We start from the raw sequence: 19639 nt of genomic DNA, 5'->3' as shown, positions 1-19639 counted from the left end.
ACAAGACAGGGCTCTCATCTCCTGTCTTGGGTTTGATCTACATGATCCAAGCTGATTGGAGTAGGCATTGCACCTCCTCCAAGGCTTGATCTCATTTGCATCTTAGCCAAAAGGCCGAGATGCCGCTTTTATAAATTGCTTCAAATGAAGCTAAAATGTAACCTAATGACTTCAACCAAGTGCAGCATGTCGATACTACATTTGATCTTAACTAAAAGGCCGAGAAGGCCTGTAGGCAGGGAAATTTATTTTAACGCAGATCAGGGCACCCTTTAAAAAAGGAGCCCCGATCCCTGTGGAGCCGGCATTGTCGGTTCTATCAAGTCCTGCCCCATCAGCGTGATGGTGTCAGAGGCGCCTGCCGCATTTGTTTTCTCTCAGGTGCAGCAGTATCTGGCGAGAAAAGATCGCTTCTCGGCCTTTTGGCTAAGATCAAGTGTAGTATGGACAGGCTGCACTTAGTTGAGGTCATTAGGTTACATTTAAGCTTCATTTGAAGCAATTTTTAAAAGCGGCATCTTGGCCTTTTGGCTAAGATGCAAATGAGATCAAGCCTTGGAGGAGGTGAGTCTGCACCTACTCCAATCAGCTTGGCTCATGTAGGTCAAGCCCAAGACAGGAGTGGAGGCCCTGTCTTGTCAGCTTGGATCGGGAATGTCTCAACTTGTTGAGACTCTGAATTGGACTTGATTTGATTGAATTGGAAAAGTTAAAAAAAAAGATCAGGTGCAGCAGTATCTGGTGAGAAAAGGCATTTGAGCAGCCAGGGAGCTGCTGATCAGTTTTCTCCACAGAGACAGCACTTGGAGGCAAAAATGGAAAATTCCACCCATTCGCCTGAATTTTACCGTCCCACCCACTACGGGAATGGGAGCGGGTGAGGGGTGGACAATGGGAAGGTCTGTTGGCCTCGGATGGGATTTGCTGCTCACAGGTTGAGCGAGACCGTAAAATCCTGCCCATAGTACTCATCGTAGCATCATTCGACTTCATTAGTAAAGTTTTCAACATATCCCATCAGCCACTTTTAAAGTCGATGTCCTTTATCTTCTCCCTTAAGTCTGTTTCTGGTCCAAAGTGATTAGGTAGATTTGTCTGCTGCAGGACAAAATCACCATGGCAACTCCCTGAGAATCTTGTACACATCTGCAGGAATATCTTGCCATGGCTGCATACCAACAGCACATTAATGCAATGGATGTTCTTGTGGTTCATAAGTGCCCTTGATTGATGCCTGGATTGCCACGTGTGTTCAGCCAGAGGTGCCGACTGCAAACCCGACAGTCCATTCTTTCTGACTGGCATCACCACAGGCACAGTTCATATAACCGTCAACCCTGGAAAACAAGCCATCAATACCCTGTGTGAAATGCTTGTGGGCTGCTGGCTGAGAGATCTTGGGTGGGATTTTATGGCCTCGCTCATCCCAAAACTGTAAAATCCTGCCCGAGGTCAATGGACCTTTCCATTGTTCGTCCCTCGCCTGCTCCGATTCCCGTGGCAAGTGGGGCGGTAAAATTCCGGCCCATGAATGGATCTGCTGCAGAGCTCCAGAGCGATGCGGAAGCAAAAAGCGCGAGGGTGGTTGTCATTGTGATAGCCAACAATAATGGTGGCCACCAATTCTAGCTAGAATTGTGTCGCATTTAAAATCCTTGAATCCTCCTAGAATCTAAGAGGCTGCGTATGGCTTTCACCACCTAACATGACAACCTCAGTCTTCTGGAGCACTGTTGTTCGGACATATCAAGCTACCTCAGCCTCTGCCTGTACTCCTTTGCTGATTCCCGTTATACTGCTCCAACTCTGCTGTCCAGTCACAGTTCACTTCACATCCAGCTCAGCAAAAGTAAAGTGAGCAAAGCCTTTCCCATTAGAAGACAAGAAAGCATCTGTATATATTGAGTTTTTATTGCAGTATTTCCACAGTCTTTAATTTGCCTCCTCAAAATGTCCATGTGGAGTTTGCACGTTCTCCCCGTGTCTGCATGGTATTCTCCGGGTGCTCCGGTTTTCTCCCACAGCCAAAGATGTGCAGGTTACGTGGATTGTCCGTGCAAAATTACCCCTTAGTGTCAGGGGGTTAGCAGGGTAAATACATGAGGTTATGGGGATAGGGCCTGGGTGGGATTGTTGTCAGTGCAGGCTCAATGGGCCGACTGGCCTCCTTCTGCACTGAAGTGATTCTATGATTCTAAAATCTGTTGCTCTCATTTTGCTTTTCATGGTGAGTCCCAGGAAACCCAGGAACCCGAAGATATGACGTTGAATTTAAAAGCCATGATATGGAGATGCCAGCATTGGACTGGGGTGGGCATACTAAGAAGTCTCACAACACCAGGTTAAAGTCCAACAGGTTTATTTGGAATCAAGAGCTTTTGGACCATTGCTCCTTCATCAGGTGAGTCGCCTAATGAAGGAAGAGCACTCCGAAAGTTCGTGATTCCAAATAAACCTGTTGGACATTAACCTGGTGTTGTGAGACTTCTTATTGAATTTAAAAGTCTGCTGAAATATTGTTCCAGCTGAGCAATTAGTATTTGTTAAGTTGGTTGTCCACCTCTTCTGAAGGGGGTTGCAGCCTAATGCGTTTTGGTTAAATGTGGATGTCAGAGGTTGCCTGATGTGCTTGAATGTTTGCAGGTTTTATACCCACACCCCCACCAATGAGTTCCTCCAGGTCAGGACTTTCGCCCATTGAGTCTGGACAATCAGGAATTCCACCTCCACTGAACTTCCATCATTAAAACCATTTTGCCCCACAGACCTATGAAGCCGTACAATACAATGAATTATCATTAAGCAGAGGCCCATGGATTATATTCATGTTAAATGAATGTTGAAGTAACATGGTAAGAATGCTATATATTCTTAAAAACTGCTAAGATGATGCCTCCAAAGCATGCTGTCATGAGAATACAGTTGGTCAAATAGCAGCTGGTGACTGGTCATCACATTACCTGGCACAATAAATAACAATGTTCTGGGATAATGTTTTGCTGCATTTTTCTTATTTACCTTAAATATTGCTGCCAAAGATGAGCAGGTTAGGTGGATTGGACATGCTAAATTGCCTCTTGGTGTCGGGGGATCAGCAAGGTAAATATGTGGGGTTACGGGGATAAGGCCTGGGTGGGATTGTTGTCAGTGCAGGCTTGATGGGCTGAATGGCCTCCTTCTGCACTGTAGGGATTCTATAGCTTTGACCTCAATCCCTTGACTTGCTTGCAGAAACCTCTCATTTGGCATTGCCCCTTTCCTTGACTGGCATACAATCTCTCCGATTTAACATTCCTTTCTACCTCCTCATTCCTACTTTGATGAATGCTAGAAAAGTCTAATTTTTGTTCTAAGATAAAGGTGTGTTTCATAGCAGCAAGATTACAATTTCAATAAAAAGAAAGTTGCAAGGCAGTGAGACACAGCTTTGTTAAATCGCCCACTTTTGTCAGTCATGGTCAGAATGGGGGTGTTGGGGCTGGGGGTGGGGGTGGAAATAAGATCTTAGCGGCCTTGTAGCTGGAACAAATGGAAATTTATAACTGACAGAATTCCACTTGGGACCTTTGTGGAAAAATAGGTTCTACAAATAGCCCTGTGGAGTAATGAATCACAGCCTTTGAGTCCTGCTGGATCAATCTTTCTCCTGGAGTCTCTTCCTATGACATTAAGGGAAATACCCACACGAACACAGCATCAGCAGAACTGTCATTCTGAAGCATTTTAATGCATTTTTGATACATATACCAAATATATATCAAGGACTTCATTAAAGTATTCCAACTAGTAACTTTGGTGAATGTTTTGAACATGAAGACTCAACAGGTCTATGCTGAAAGCTTGGGAGCTGTAACAGGAGCATTATTCAAAGACATTTAGCAGGTACAAAAAACAATCAGAAGGGGACATGGATTGTTGATGCTTACCTGAAGGAGGCTGGAATACAAATACACAACCTCTATCACTTAGAAGATCAAGGTCAGCAGGTGCAATGGAACACCACCATCTACAAGTTCCCCTCCGAGTCACACACCATCCTGACTTGGAAATATATCACCATTCTTTTATCTTCATAGGGTCAAAATCATGGAACTCCCTACCTAACTGTCCATGGAGTGTACCTATGGGTGTTACAGTCTGTCATGGTTCAAGATGGTGGCACATCATCATTTTCTCAAGGCTAATTTAGGATAGGGAGCTAATGCTGGCCTTGTCAATGACACCCACACTCCTTGAATGAATTTGTACAAAAGCCCTTTGATCTGTATTTACTGCTGTAATGAACCACAGCAAACAATCTTCACACAGCAAGGTCACTAAATTCGGCATGTCCACTATGACTCTCACCGATTTTTACAGATGCACCATAGAAAGCATTCTTTCCGGACGCATCACAGCTTGGTATGGATCCTGCTCTGATCAAGACTGCAGGGAACTATAAAGGGTTGTGAATGTAGCCCAGTCCCATCACACAAACCAGTCTCCCATCCATTGACTCTGTCTACACTTCCCGCAGCCTCGGTAAAGCAGCCAGCATAATTAAGGACCCCACGCACCCTGGACATTCTCTCTTCCATCTTCTTCCATCAGGACAACGATACAAAAGTCTGAGATTACATACCAACCGACTTAAGAACAGTTTTTTCCCTGCTAACATCAGACTTTTGAATAGACCTACCATATATTAAGCTGGGTAAGGATTCTCCCAAAAAAATTCAAAGTCTCCAATTTACGTGAAAACTCCCGCTGATTTTTTTAGTGGGATTTTCAGAATGAATCTCCCACACTCAGTGCAACATAGAGTGCACTAGCGTGATTCCCTCTGAAAATCAGTGGGTGGCACCTATTCCTGCCAGAGAGGCCGGCAGCATAGTGCTGAGCGGGCCACTGTGTATCTGCTGCTTGGTCAGCGTGGAGATCAGTGCATGATCAGTGGCCCCATATTGCCGACGTCCTGATCATTGGCCAGCTCGATTGTTTGGCCAACCCCGTGACCCCCACATTGCCAGCCTCCAGATGGCTGGGCAGCCCAATGGCTGGTCAGCCCCACGAGCCCCATCGCTGGCATTGCAGAGCTCCCCACCTCTTGATCCCTGGCCTCCTGGAACTCCCCAGACTCCCCACCTGGCCAGCCTTGATCTCCAGACCCTCCCCCTCCCCCCCTCTCCAGCACCCCTGATCCACCAGCAGTCCAAAACCCCTGGCAGCCCCAACCCCTCCATCTGGATGGCCAGCCCCAATCACCATCCTCCCTCCCTCTGCCACCGATCCCAAATGCAGACCCCCATCGGTCGCACCCCCCCAGTAAGGCATTGCTAGTTTGCCCTTTGGGCAGTGCCAAGGGGGCCAGGCTGGCACTGCAAAGGACGACCGCCTGACCCTCGACCTCCTGGGAGGGTCCTCAATGGCCTCGCTTCAATCCAGCGGAGTCGGCCGCCTGTTCCCCGTTCATGGGGAGCAGTTGTAAATCCCGCTGGGGTGAACCATTCTTGGTGGTTGGGGGTGGGGTGATGAGATGCTAGCGGGCCTGGATACTTCAGTCCTGGGACTGAAGTCTCTTGGCCTGTTAATGACATTGAAATGCAGATTAGCATATTGAAATCAGCTCAGCTCCAATTTCTGGCGCAGAGCTGATTACACTGAAAATCTTGGGTTGAACGATGCATGGAGGCCGTGGTGCCCAGTGGGAAGCCCGCTAAAGGGCCTCTGCTGATGACTCCCTGCCCATTGCACTGCTAAAGCAGTGCAGCATTCTCATAGAATCATAGAATCATAGAATCCTACAGTGCAGAAAGAGGCCATTCGGCCCATCGAGTCTGCACCGACCACAATCCCACCCAGGCCCCATCCCCATATCCCTACATATTTTATCCACTAATTCCTCTAACCTACGCATCTCAGGATACCAAGGGGCAATTTTTATCATGGCCAATCAACCTAACCCGCACATCTTTGGACTGTGGGAGGAAACCGGAACACCCGGAGGAAACCCACGCAGACACGAGGAGAATGTGCAAACTCCACACAGACAGTGACCCGAGCCGGGAATCGAACCCAGGTCCCTGGAGCTGTGAAGCAGCAGTGCTAACCACTGTGCTACCGTGCCGCCCCAATTCTGGAAGAATTGCTCCCTTGATCTTTCTTTTCACCATAGCTAAGACTGTAACAATATATTCTGTACCCTCTCTTTTCCTTCTCCCCTATGTATTCTATGAACGGTATGTTTTGTCTGTACAGCGTGCGTTAGAAACAATACTTTTCACTGTATCCCAGTACATGTGATAATAATAAATCAAATCAAATCAAAAATCAAATCAAACTTGAATGAGCGAGATATCTGATCATCTGTTTTAATAATGTTGATTGAGAGGTAGATGTTGAACATGAGGCGAACACCCCTGTATATTTTTAATAGCGTCATGGAATCACTCATATATCTGCCAGGGAAAGCAGACCAGGCCTTGGTGTAACATCTTGTTTAAAGACAGCAATTCCAAGCGTTCAGCACTCCCTCACTTGATCTGGAACGTTATTATGTGCTCAAGTCACTGGAGTGGGACTTGGTCCCACAACCTTCTGATTCAGGGGCAAGATTGCTGATACCAACCAAGGCTGATGCTTGCAGGTCGTTCTATATAAAATACACGCAAATTCCCAGAACCTCTTCTGATATGTATAAGTTATACGATAATTATTTATTTCCTCACAGAAACCATAACAATACACTCAAGAATCAAGATCTTCTAATTTGATGCTAAGTACCACATTTTCCTGTTGTGTTACTGAGCCTCAAAAGCTGACAGGTTTAAGATACTCTAGTCATGCATGCAGATATGAAAAGAGTTTGAATTTATTTTAATCGCATTGGATTAAAGTTCTGCTTGTGGATTGATACTGTAGCTAGAAATAATAAAGCTGATCATTCGATGCTTCAGAGTTTAATGTGTTAACTGAATGTGCTATTTAGCTTCTGTTGAAAGTTCAGGGTGTTTTCTTTGTGTCTGTTTGACTAAACTTTGACAATACATTCTGAAATAATTCGACCCAAAATAGCGCTTGCATGTGAGACAGTGGGTCAGGATGGTAGACTTGGTGACTGCTGGTATTTTGTAGGGAGTATCTCATTTCCGGGAGTCCTGTTCCGAATAATTGTTATCAGATAATAATGCATCACCTTAGGATAGTGAGCATCTATAAAACACTTGATGTTACCTTCACAATTTGTAAAGTCATGATAAAAAGTATCGATGAATATAATGATGCACTTTCAGAGACTTCATCAGTGAACAAAAAGCAGCGGCGTGTCTGCCGCTACCTCTAAAATACCTCTGCCTAACCCTGGAGTGAGTCCCCGCTCTGAGTCAGTTGGTACCTGTTTTCAGACTTTTGTATCTTTTTGCCGATGGAAGAAGGTGGAAGATAGTGTGTCCGGGGTGTGTGGGGTCCTTGATTGTGCTGGCTGCTTTCCCGAGGCAGTGAGAAGTGTAGACAGAGTCAATGGGTGGGAGGCTGGTTTGCATGATGGACTGGGTTTCGTTCACGACCCTTTGTAGTTTTTTGCGGTCTTGGACAGAGCAGGAGCCATACCAAGCTGTGATACATCCAGAAAAGATGCTTTTTATTTTGCATCTGTAAATGTTGGTGAGAGTCGTAGTGGACATGCCGAATTTCCTTAGCCTCCTAAGAAAGTAGAGGCGGTGGTGGGCTTTCTTTACTATAGCGTTGGCATAGAGGGACTAGGACAGATTGTTGGTGATCTGAACACCTAGAAGCCTGAAGCTCTTGACCATTTCCACGTTATCACCATTGGTGTAGACAGGGGCATGTCCTCTACTACGCTTCCTAAAGTCGATGACTATTTCTTTCATTTTACTGACATTAAGGGAGAGATTTTTGTCTTTGCACCATTTCACTAGATTCTCCACTCTTTCCTGTACTCTGTCTCATCATTGTTTGAGATACGACCCATTAGAGTGGTGTCATCAGCAAATGTGAAAATGGAGATTGAGCGGAATTTGGCCACGCGGTCATAAGTGTATAAGGAGTATAGTAAGGGGCTGAGGACTCAGCCTTTCAGGGCACCAATGTTAAGGATAATCGTGGAGGAGGCATCATTGCCTATCCTTACTGATTGTGGTCTGTGGGTTAGGAAGTCAAGGGTCCAGTCGCATAGAGAGGAACTAAGCACTAAACCACAGCGTATGAAGATGCGTTTTGTTGGGATAATGGTGTTGAAGGCTGAGCTGTAGTCAAAAAATAGGAGTCTGACATAAGTATCCTTGTTATCCAGTTATTTCAGGGTTTACTGTAAGGCAAGGAAGATGGCATCTGCTGTGGACCTGTTGCGGTGATAGGCGAACTGTAGTGGATCCAAATAATCTGGGAGACCAGAGTTGATGTGTCCCATGGCTAACCTTTTGAAGTATTTCAAAATGATGAATGTAAGAGCCACCGGATGTAGTCATTAAGGCACGCTGCCTGGCTTTTCTTTGGTATAGGGATGTTGGTTGTCTTCTTGAAGCAGGTAGGAACCTCAGATCAGAGTAAGTAGAGATTAACTCCTGCGAATAACTCCAGACCAACAGCGATATGGCTGATGCTAAACTACCCACTGAGGTTGTGTGCCAAGCTACTCAGCGGTCACCACCATCTTCCCCAGGACAAATAGGGACAGGCTATAAATTTTGGCCTCACCAGTGATGCCTACATCTTGCGAATAGATAAACGATTAATAGCTGTACCTTCTGTTAAGACTTGCTTGTGTTCAGCAGCATCAGTCACCCACTTAAGCAGGCTGAGAGCTCTGGTTGTTGAGTCGCACTGCTTTTGATCTACTTATACAATGGTATGACTCAAGGATGTAAAATTAACATCCCTTTGCAATCTGAACAGAATATTCATTATCAGCATTTTCTGTTTTTATTTCAGATTTCCAGCATCCGCATTATACTGCTTTTATTCGTATCTCTTGCTAGTATTCAACCTCTGAAATCTATACCCAGTCTATGTAGAAATTGTATAACTAATGCATGTAAAAATAGCATCCAGAGATATCCCACAGTCTCCAGGAGTTAAAGACTAATTTCCTGGACACTGCCAGAGGAACCCAAGCGAAAAATAATTTAAAATAATTGTATATGATTTTCATCTTCCTTGTACACTTTTTTACTCTTAGAAAAAATATTGGACGTGCAGAACAAAGCAGTGAGATGGGGTGAAATAGTTGGAGACAAGAGATCGTGCAACAAAACCCCTGGGAATATCCAATTAGAGTTGACAACCTTACCTTCAACTGGTAATATCAAATATATATTTTTAAATACTGTAAACTATAATTAGCCTGTGTAAACACTATCTTGTTACATGAAACTGCATAGACCGAAGAAGGCTAGAACATCCTTGCCTCCTTTTAGTGCTCCTGCACTTCAGACAGAATGTTTAATTAGAAACAGTGCAAATGGCAAGTAACCCATTAGCACAGCAAGAGGAAACAAAGTTTGATTCAGCTGTGAGGATGTAATTACTATCCCCCAAGCCAGTACATGGGAAACCTTTGCTGATAAGGTAAGACTTTTCAAAAGCAAAGCAGTATAGGCTGCAGATAGTGATTCTGGATTTATCAATTACATCTGCTGCCACCAATCTAGAATAAAGGAAAATCAAAACTGTGATAAAATCATAGAATCTCTGCAGTGCAGAAGGAGGCCATCCGGCCCATCGAGTCTGCACCAACTCTCCAAAGGAGCATCTTACACAAGTCCACCACTCCTGCACTCACCCATAACCCTGCACATTTTCAAAAGCTAATCCACCTTAGCTACACGTCTTTGGACACTAAGGAGCAATTTAGTACAGTCAATCCACCTAACGTGCACATCTTTGGACGCTAAGGGACAATTTAGCATGGTCAATCCACCTAACCTACCCATCTTTGGACTGTGGAAGGAAACTGGAGGAAACCCACGCAGACATGGGGAGAACGGCAAACTCCACACCGTCACCCAAGGCCGGAATCGAACCTTGGTCCTTGGCGCTGTGAGGCTAACCACTGTGCCACCATGCTACCCATGGTAGTAAAACAAAAAGATAGCTGAATCCAAGCGGGTATCTGACTTGTAAATTAAGTGCCTAACAGTCTTTTAACAAGTGTAGCAAAAGATATACTTCAAAATTTCCAACACTTTCTCCACTATTACATGCATATTGAGCAGGAAAAGATGAGCTGGTTCACCAAGCCTGGCCCAGGCTGGGGTGAGGCTCTTCAATCTTCAAATTAGAGATCATCTGTTTTAAAGACAGCAGTCACATTTGCTACTTTCAGATCCATTTATATGATGCTTGGTTCCAACGAGTTTTGAAAGATAACAGTGACAATCTTCGCAGCCAATGCCATTAACCCTCGAGTGGAAATTGTCAGAGGCCGGGTCCTTGTTGATTTAAACTTTTCCTAAAATGCCTTTCTTTGAGGTCCTTACAGACCCTGAATTCACTTTCCTCTTCATACACCCCTCAGGCTTTTGTTAGGATAACTAATGGATATTTCTGTGTTTGGCATGGGTTTTCCGCTTTCGCAGATCCCATTCATTAGCTGGCCATGTTCTACAGGAACTGGATAGTCACAATGAATTGTGGTTCTCAATGGTACCCTTCACGAAAAATGTCTGTCAGTGTAGTACAGGTGTAATTACATAGCAATTACAAACACAATGATAAGCATGCACATATTAAAGATTGAGTCTGCAATAGTTGTAAATGTCCAAGGTCAAATTTGCTGTATCGGATTCAGCACCGCATTAACTGTTCGGAGGAAGATATAAGACATATGACCAGATAGTCAGGAAAATGAAAGGGGGCAACCTGGTATGACACGGGTAGTGTTGTGAATGTACTGGGAAGACATAAGGGCCACAAATACCAGGCCTGTAGCACTGTAGCTTTTGTGCTCCATCTGCAGTTTTTGTACCAACCACAATTCCAATGTGGCCCACATCTGACACCATTTTGATGAGGGCATTAGGACTGTGGCTTTGTCTGAGTTTTTAGAAGTTCTCTAAATTTTCTAATGCAATTTAAAGTTGGTGAATTGACAAAGTGTGGTGTTGCACATCTGGCGAAGGCCTTGGAACTGACCTCAGGCATTGAAATCAGCTCCCTTGCCCCGGGTCATGGGTTCTGTGGTTCCATCCACCTTAATTGCAGCATGGCAGGGAGATTGAGCAGTGACAGCACAGTGAAGATCAAGTTGCTTATAGTGGGAGAAGGAGAGAGGGGAAAAAGATTCACAGCAGGAGACGCTATCCACTCAGGGACTTCAGGGAGCACTTCTCTTACCTCAACCTCAGCCAGGAACTGTGATATGATGTCTCTGTTTCATGAAGAAGGTTATTAATGAAATCTTGCAGGCAGACCTGTCACAAGACAAGGACAGCACTGCCAGTGGCTGTGAAGTTGACCATTGCCATGAATTTCTTTGCATCGGGATCATTCCTGTCTGGGACAGGTGACCTCCCTTACAGCTCTTTGCCATACAATGCTGAATGAAGAAGGCAACTGACCCTTGTTAGGCCCAGAGGGGGGGAGTCATGAGAAATTTTGCCAAGATATTGGCGATCCCCATAGTGTAGGGTGCCGTCTACTGCACACATCTACTATTTTTCAGGTGTTGCATTTAAACATGGTGATTTTTTACAACCACACAGAGTTCTACATCCTGAATGTCTATTTGGTGTACTGCCATGCTTGAAACATCATCCAAGTGAATGTCCTGGCAGCAGTCATGAATCTTCTTCTTCCAGTCTGGTGTTTCCTCAGTATTTGAGCCACATCAAACCAGATGGTGGTTTGTGGGTGACAACAGCTATCCGCTAACCACCTAGCTCATGCGTCCACCCAGCGATCTAACCATGGATGAACAGCCTGCATACAATGAGAGCTATGTTGCCACACAGAACATAACTGAGCAGACCATTGGGATGCTCAAGCAATGACTAGACTGCCTGAAGGTGCCTACAATAATCGCTGAGTACCAATATTTGTTATGGACTCACAACTTCATCAACATGAGGGAACAGCCATTGCAAGTTTACAATGAGCAGCTAAGGAGATGGAGGAAGAGGAGGAGCAGAAGAAAGAGATGAAGCAAACAGCACATCCCTTTCTGGCCGATCTGGCCATGATCACCACCTCCAACTGTGTCAATAAACCTCATCTTTCTTCTCTCACTGACCATCGCCACAGTTTTTGGCCACATACTAACATAAGAACCACCATAAAACACCCATTCCAAACTTTATCAAGTAAATCATCCAATATTCCACACAAATCAGCCTTGTGCATTCCATTTGTGCCTATGGTCCTTAGCCTAGTCAATCCTCTGACACACTATTGTCCCAGTTACTGCAGGAAGCTGCTGACTTTCATTGGAGGACACAGTAGATGGCTTAGCAGGGCTTCAGAAAACAGGGTGCTTCAAGAAAAATAGATCAAAGTGTCAATCCTTCAACTGAAAGATACTTCAACTGGAAGGATACCTGGAATTAGACCACAAGTTCGCCAGCAAGTAAATACCATAGGCCTGTGGATTAACACAAATTGCAAGGATTTAGTGAATAAGCAATTAAAAATTAATCATGACATATGTATGAGCATCAATATCCCTCTGTACATTCAAACTGCTAATAATTTTACAACGACATTGGCACTAATGAAAGAAGCCTGCTAATACTAATTGAATTACACCGTACCATGACAGCACAGAAAATAGCTAATGCTTCAAAGAATTAAAAAGGTTCATCATAATGTATGATAATGAAGTCTAACTGTTCTCTATAAAGGCAACCATAACAATGGAGCAAGGAGCGATGGCGGGGATGCCAAGAAGGCCCTTACACCTGCTGAGGAAAATAGAGGCTGCACATTGCAGTTAGCATCAAAATGATGCCACTCGCCATTGACCTTGAATTAAGATCTAGCAATCTCTGAGATGTGGATTTCCCCATTTCTGAGTGCCAAGTCTAAGGAATCACTAGAGATGTCATCAAGTAGTCTATGCAGCCAATCACATTGCAAAATTCTCATAGACAGAAAATGAGGAAATAAAATGCACTGATACTCATTCACCTTTTCTAAATTTTGCAGAGGAAAATAAAGTTTGGGACATTAGCCCTGAAAATAGCACAAATAAACTTTTTTAATTAATATTTTTTATTATATTAGAAGCTTATGGATTTTTATCATAGTGTAGAGATTTGATATTCCTGAAATATAAAACTTGTTTTTCAGAGCCAGGCAAGTGTGAACAGTAGTAATCATGACTTCTTAGGCAATCACTTGGGATCAAGGATAACTGGCTTCCACTCTGGTTCAATGCGCATTGCAATGGGTGATAAATCCAATGCACAACCTGCAGACTCTGTCACAGGTGATGGGTGCAAGGTTGGGTAGATGGTTTATCAGGAGGTTGGTGTACTCCTTCCAATGCCTCGAGTTCAGCTTCTCAAATTCCCAGTGAGCTTCTTCAATGTGCTTGGTGCTCTCCTACACAAACCTTCTCCATTTTGCTTGGTCACAAGCCAGGTCTCCTATGGGAAAGGTTAACCACTTCAGGGATACCCCTAAAGTACTTGCGCAGTACTGCTGGGAGTCTCCTGCTGTGACCAAGCTCCAAGTAGAGCAATTGTTTTGGGAGTCTGGTGTCAAGCATACAACCAACATGGCCTGCCCAGCAGAGCTGGTTCTGAGTGATTGGCACCTCAATGCTAGGCAAGTTAGCTTGGGAGAAGAAGCTATTGTTGGGTTGCCTTTCTTGCCACTGGATTTAGAAGATCTTGCAAAGGCACTGCTGGTGGTCCTTCCCCAGTACTTTATGTACTTTGACTTGGACAACCTACAGCAGGCACTTCCAATTATTATTTTGTACATTGATAGAAACTCAATTGCTTATTCAACAGATGTGACTTTTTCAGGTTTTTTTACAGTGGTATTAGAACATAGAACATAGAACATAGAACAGTACAGCACAGAACAGGCCCTTCGGCCCACGATGTTGTGCCGAGCTTTATCTGAAACCAAGATCAAGCTATCCCACTCCCTATCATCCTGGCGTGCTCCATGTGCCTATCCAATAACTGCTTAAATGTTCCTAAAGTGTCTGACTCCACTATCACTGCAGGCAGTCCATTCCACACCCCAACCACTCTCTGCGTAAAGAACCTACCTCTGATATCCTTCCTATATCTCCCACCATGAACCCAATAGTTATGCCCCCTTGTAATAGCTCCATCCACCCGAGGAAATAGTCTTTGAACGTTCACTCTATCTATCCCCTTCATCATTTTATACACCTCTATTAAGTCTCCCCTCAGCCTCCTCCGCTCCAGAGAGAATAGCCCTAGCTCCCTCAACCTTTCCTCATATGACCTATCCTCCAAACCAGGCAGCATCCTCGTAAATCTCCTCTGCACTCCTTCCAGCGCTTCCACATCCTTCCTATAGTGAGGTGACCAGAACTGCACACAATATTCCAAATGTGGTCTCACCAAGGTCCTGTACAGTTGCAGCATAACCCCACGGCTCTTAAACTCCAACCCCCTGTTAATAAAAGCTAACACACTACAGGCCTTCTTCACAGCTCTATCCACTTGAGTGGCAACCTTTAGAGATCTGTGGATATGGACCCCAAGATCTCTCTGTTCCTCCACAGTCTTCAGAACCCTACCTTTGACCCTGTAATCCACATTTAAATTTGTCCTACCAAAATGAATCACCTCACATTTATCAGGGTTAAACTCCATTTGCCATTTTTCAGCCCAGCTTTGCATCCTATCTATGTCTCTTTGCAGCCTACAACAGCCCTCCACCTCATCCACTACTCCACCAATCTTGGTGTCATCAGCAAATTTACTGATCCACCCTTCAGCCCCCTCCTCTAAGTCATTAATAAAAATCACAAAGAGCAGAGGACCAAGCACTGATCCCTGCGGCACACCGCTAGCAACCTGCCTCCAATCCGAAAATTTTCCATCGACCACCACCCTCTGTCTTCGGTCAGACAGCCAGTTGCCTATCCAATCGGCCAACTTTCCCTCTATCCCACATTACAACATAAAAGAGGAAGTTCACATTATTCTTTGCTGGATTTCTATAGATCATCATCTACAGAAACTTCAACAGCACAGGGGATAACTGACAGCAACTTCTGGATTTCAGTATATCCGTATATGTGCCCAGATGCCATAATGCTATCAGCTTCACATTTGTAATGACAGCAAATACTGACAGTTTTGCTGTCATTACAACTGTATGATAGTGGAAGGATTTGGACATGAGCTACAGACCATTCACTTATTATTGTGCAGCAAAATAAAAGTTCATGTCAATATTTTGACATACAGAAATGGCCCACCATGCTTCTGTTCAGTGCTCATATATAATAAGAAATATATCCTCATTCTGAATTGGCCATTCACCAGTAAACCTTGAATCATCATCAGCACTGACTCTCTACACCAGTCTTTAACAGAAACCTGGACAACATGACAAGAATGGGGATGAGAAAGTACCAATTTAACCTTGGCCATTGGTAATGAGGGGGCAGAAATAATGGTAATACATGATGGTCAAAAATACAGAGCAGAGCATTCAGACAACCTAATTGCAATTCATCAGGTTCATCTAGCTGATCTTTTTATGTATTGATTGAAGGAATGTGGGCTTCGCTGTCTAGTCCAGCATTCATTGCCCATCCCAAACTGCCCTCGAGAAAGTGAGGGTGAGCTGCTTTCTTGAACCACTGCAGTTCATGTGTTGTAGGTACAACCACAGTGCTGTTAGGGAGGGAGATCTAAGATTTTGTCCCAGCGACTGTGAAGAAACAGTGATATATTTCCAGTTCAGGATGGTGTGTGACTCGGAGGGGACCTTCCAGGTGGTGGTGTTCCCAGTGTATCTGCTGCTCTTGTCCTTCTAGATGGTAGTAGTCGTGAATTGGTGGAAGATGCTGCCTAAGGAACCGTGATGAGTTCCTGCAGTGCATCTTGTAGATGGTATATACTGCTGCCACTGGGTGTCGGTGGTGGAGGGAGTGAATGTGGAAGGGATGCCAATCAAGTGGCTGGTTTGTCCTGGATGGTGTCAAGCTTCTTGAGTGTTGTTGGAGCTGCACCCATCCAGGCAAGTGGAGAGTATTCCATCACACTCCCAACATGTGCCTTGTAGACGATGGACAGGCTTTGGGGAGGCAGGAGGTGAGTTACTGGCTGCAGGATTCCTAGCCTCTGACCTGCTCTTGTATCCATTGTACTTAAATAGCTCATCCAGTCAGTTTCTGGCTACTGGTAACTCCTATTATTAAGATGTTAATACTGCGGGATTCAGTGATAGTAATGCCATTGAATCTTAAGCGATGATGGTCCTTCTTCTTGAGGCTTGGGCTCCCTTGAGGGGGCAGTATCCTGTTTCCTATGAGGTTATGTTGTTCTGTTCTGGGTATCCATTTTGTGAAGCTGTATATTGCAAGACGTCTATTGCCTAATCCTGGTGTTCATCTCTCTCTGGGATTTCCTTTTTTATTTGGGTAGGTAAAGTGCTGATACGTGCTCTGAGTTGTTATATTTAATTCTAGAGGGTTTCCTTTAGCTTGTCTGGAGGAAGTGAATTGTGTCTCTCCCCGAGATATCCCATTGATGGGTAACTTGATAATTTTTCTTCTCCTTGTCGGTAGGGTTTCCTTGGTAGAAAATTGTTTAAGTTTTCTGGTCATGGTGGGGCTCGAACGATGTCTCTGATATGGCTAAAGAGGAGTGAGGACTGGTGTGTTGCGAGTCTTGGTGCGGTGTAAGAATCCTTGGCCTACTGATACTCTCAGGTGATCATCAAAGATCCCATGGCACTATTTTGAAGGAGAGTTGGGAGTTATCCTCATTGTCCTGACCAATATTTGTCCCTGAATCAGCATGACTAAACAGATTATCACATTGGTAGTTGTGAGATCTTATTGTGTGCAAATGATCTGCTTCATTTCCTACATTACAAATGTGGCTATACTTCAAATAAACTTCATTGTAAACATCCTATCACTGACCAGAAACTCAACTGGACAAGACATATAAGTACTGTGGCTACAAAAGCAGGTCAGAGGCTAGGAATCTCTCAGCAAATAACTCACCTCCTGACTCTCCACAACCTGTCCACTATCTACGAGGCAAAAATCAGGAGTGTGATGGAATATTCTCCACTTGCCTGGATAATTAAGCCAGCCAGCATAATTAAGGACCCCACGCACCCCGGACATATTCTCTTCCACCTTCTTCCGTTGGGAAAAAGATACAAAAGTCAGAGATCACGTACCAACCAACTCAAGAACAGCTTCTTCCCTGCTGCTGTCAGACTTTTGAATGGACTTACCTTGCACTAAGTTGATCTTTCTCTACACCCTAGTTGTGACTGTAACACTACATTCTGCACTCTCTCCTTTCCTTCTCTATGAACAGTATGCTTTGTTTGCAGAGCATGCAGGAAATAATACTTTTCACTGTATACTAATACATGTGACAATAAATCAAATCAAAAAACCAAATCAAAAAGGATGAGCTCAGCTCCAACAACGCTCAAAAAGCTCAACACCATCCAGAATAAGGGCTTCTTTGGCAGCACCTTCCAAACCCATGACCGCTACCATCTAGAAGGGCAAGGGCAGCAGACACCTGGGAACATCAGACATGGAAGTTCCTATTTTTTTCCTCCATTCTTAAAGTTACACCAATCTTAAAAGTTACAAAGCCAATGAGTGGAACGTACCAGGTGAACCTTTAATCCAACTCCTTACCTGCTCCAAAAATTGAACCAATTCATAGTCCCTAAAAGAGAGGCATACAAGATCCAAGCTGACAACATAAGGCATTTACACCTGGTCTTGGGATTGATCAGACACCTGACTTCAAGAAAAGACAGAGAAGCGCACTCCTGCCTGGTGTTCAAGGTTTCACCCTGCCAGGTAGCCATTCACCATCCTGACTTGGAAGTATAGTACCGGTCCTTCACTGTCACTCGGTCAAAATCCTAGAACTCCCTCCCTAATAGTACTGTGGGTGTACACACACCACATGGGCTGCGGTGGCTCAAAAGGCAGCTCAGCACTACCTTCTCAAGGGCAATTGGGGATGAGTAATAAATGAACTGAAAAAAGCACTTCAGGATAGTGAGGGATCATGAAAGACATTATGTAAATTCAACCCTTTTATTATATTTGACACTATTGGCTCTGGGGAGAGCCATGGAATTCCAAACCACCGTCCACACCACACACATTCTGTTTACGGCACAGCTGTTAAAGTCAAGACTGTCATCATCAGCACAGCTGTAGGTTAAAGAGGCTCAAAACATATTCAAGTTATACTTAAATAGATAACTGGCTTGGGAGAAAGTACTTCCGTCACAGAACGGCAAAATAAAATGTTGATTATTCAAGTAGTCATGTCATTTCCAACACAGTTCAGATAATTAGCTCCATTTAAAATGCAAATAGAATGTGAAAGCAGCAAGAGGACCTCCTCCAATGAGATTACATGGGAGAACTTTCAATGAAGAAACTTCAGATATGAACACCTTGCGGTTTATTTTGGTGGTGAAAATGCACATTAAATTGGTTCTTAATAAGACACTGCTGTTTGAAAGTCTAGGTTTAGTGCACAATTTTAAAGCAAATTGATGAAATATGCCTATTAAAAAAACACCTGCAGGTTTACCTGTCGGATGCTGATTAAAGGGCTTTATGTAGGGCAGTATATGTCATTTTGATGTTCTACTTCCTGAAGGATCCTCAGTCGTGGAAGATAAGGCATGGGGTAACAGTTCTCCAAAGTCTAACTTTGCAGGACAGTTCCAGCCAGAAGTGGGCCATTGACTTGGAGGCCTCTGGTTCTCCCACAGGTCATGCCTCTCCCTCCTCCTCAAATTACTGTTGTGGCTCCTGAGCTTGACGCTCTAGCTCCATTGCTGGTCTCTTAAGATTGCCAGGTGATGGAGTAGGTAGCAAGGCACCAAAAGCCTGCAGTCCTCCTCCCCATCCCGTGCCTCTATTCTGCAGCTGCTGGAACTGCACTGCCTGGTCTCATCTCCTCCTCCCATTTCCCTTCCAGACCAGGGGAGACCCATAGCAAGATCCTCATGAACAACTACTCCTTTTCTCCTGGTGACTCCAATAAGCTGCTGTAGCACAGCATTCCCTCTGTTTAGGCAAAGACCTCATAACATTTATTGACATTTATTTCACAGACTTTTGGTGAAGTCTCAACAAATGCTCCATTAAGTCTCCCGATGTGTCTCAAAACTCTTCTTCTTGTATATATCTCCAACAACAATTGAACATGGCTATAAGTAGTGATTATAATTCCAAAAAACCTGCTTACTTCTGGTCAGCTGGTCACTATTAGAAGTTGAAGCATAGCCACCAAAATGGCATGCAATCTCTTTAATGAGCACTAGCAGGCAATTAAGAGAGAAAGGAACACAGCAATGGGAGTCCCATAAAGTTGATTAACTGTGGGAGAATATAAGTCCAGTTCATTTATTTAATTCTCTATCAATAGAAAAGCAAATCACTGAAGATAATGTAAATCTAAAACAAAAAACAGAAAATGTT

General features: G+C 44.2%; 1 pseudogene; it reads left to right on the top strand.

The window, feature by feature from the left end:
* The first annotated feature begins 406 nt into the window (after positions 1–406).
* LOC144495423 (U2 spliceosomal RNA) lies at positions 407–608 on the top strand (annotated as a pseudogene).
* The last annotated feature ends 19031 nt before the right edge of the window (positions 609–19639 follow it).

This window comes from Mustelus asterias, chromosome 6, assembly GCF_964213995.1.
Source record: "Mustelus asterias chromosome 6, sMusAst1.hap1.1, whole genome shotgun sequence".
Lineage (NCBI taxonomy): Eukaryota > Metazoa > Chordata > Chondrichthyes > Carcharhiniformes > Triakidae > Mustelus > Mustelus asterias.
Note: the sequence above shows the minus strand (reverse complement) of the source record. Positions and strands in the feature narration are given on the sequence as shown.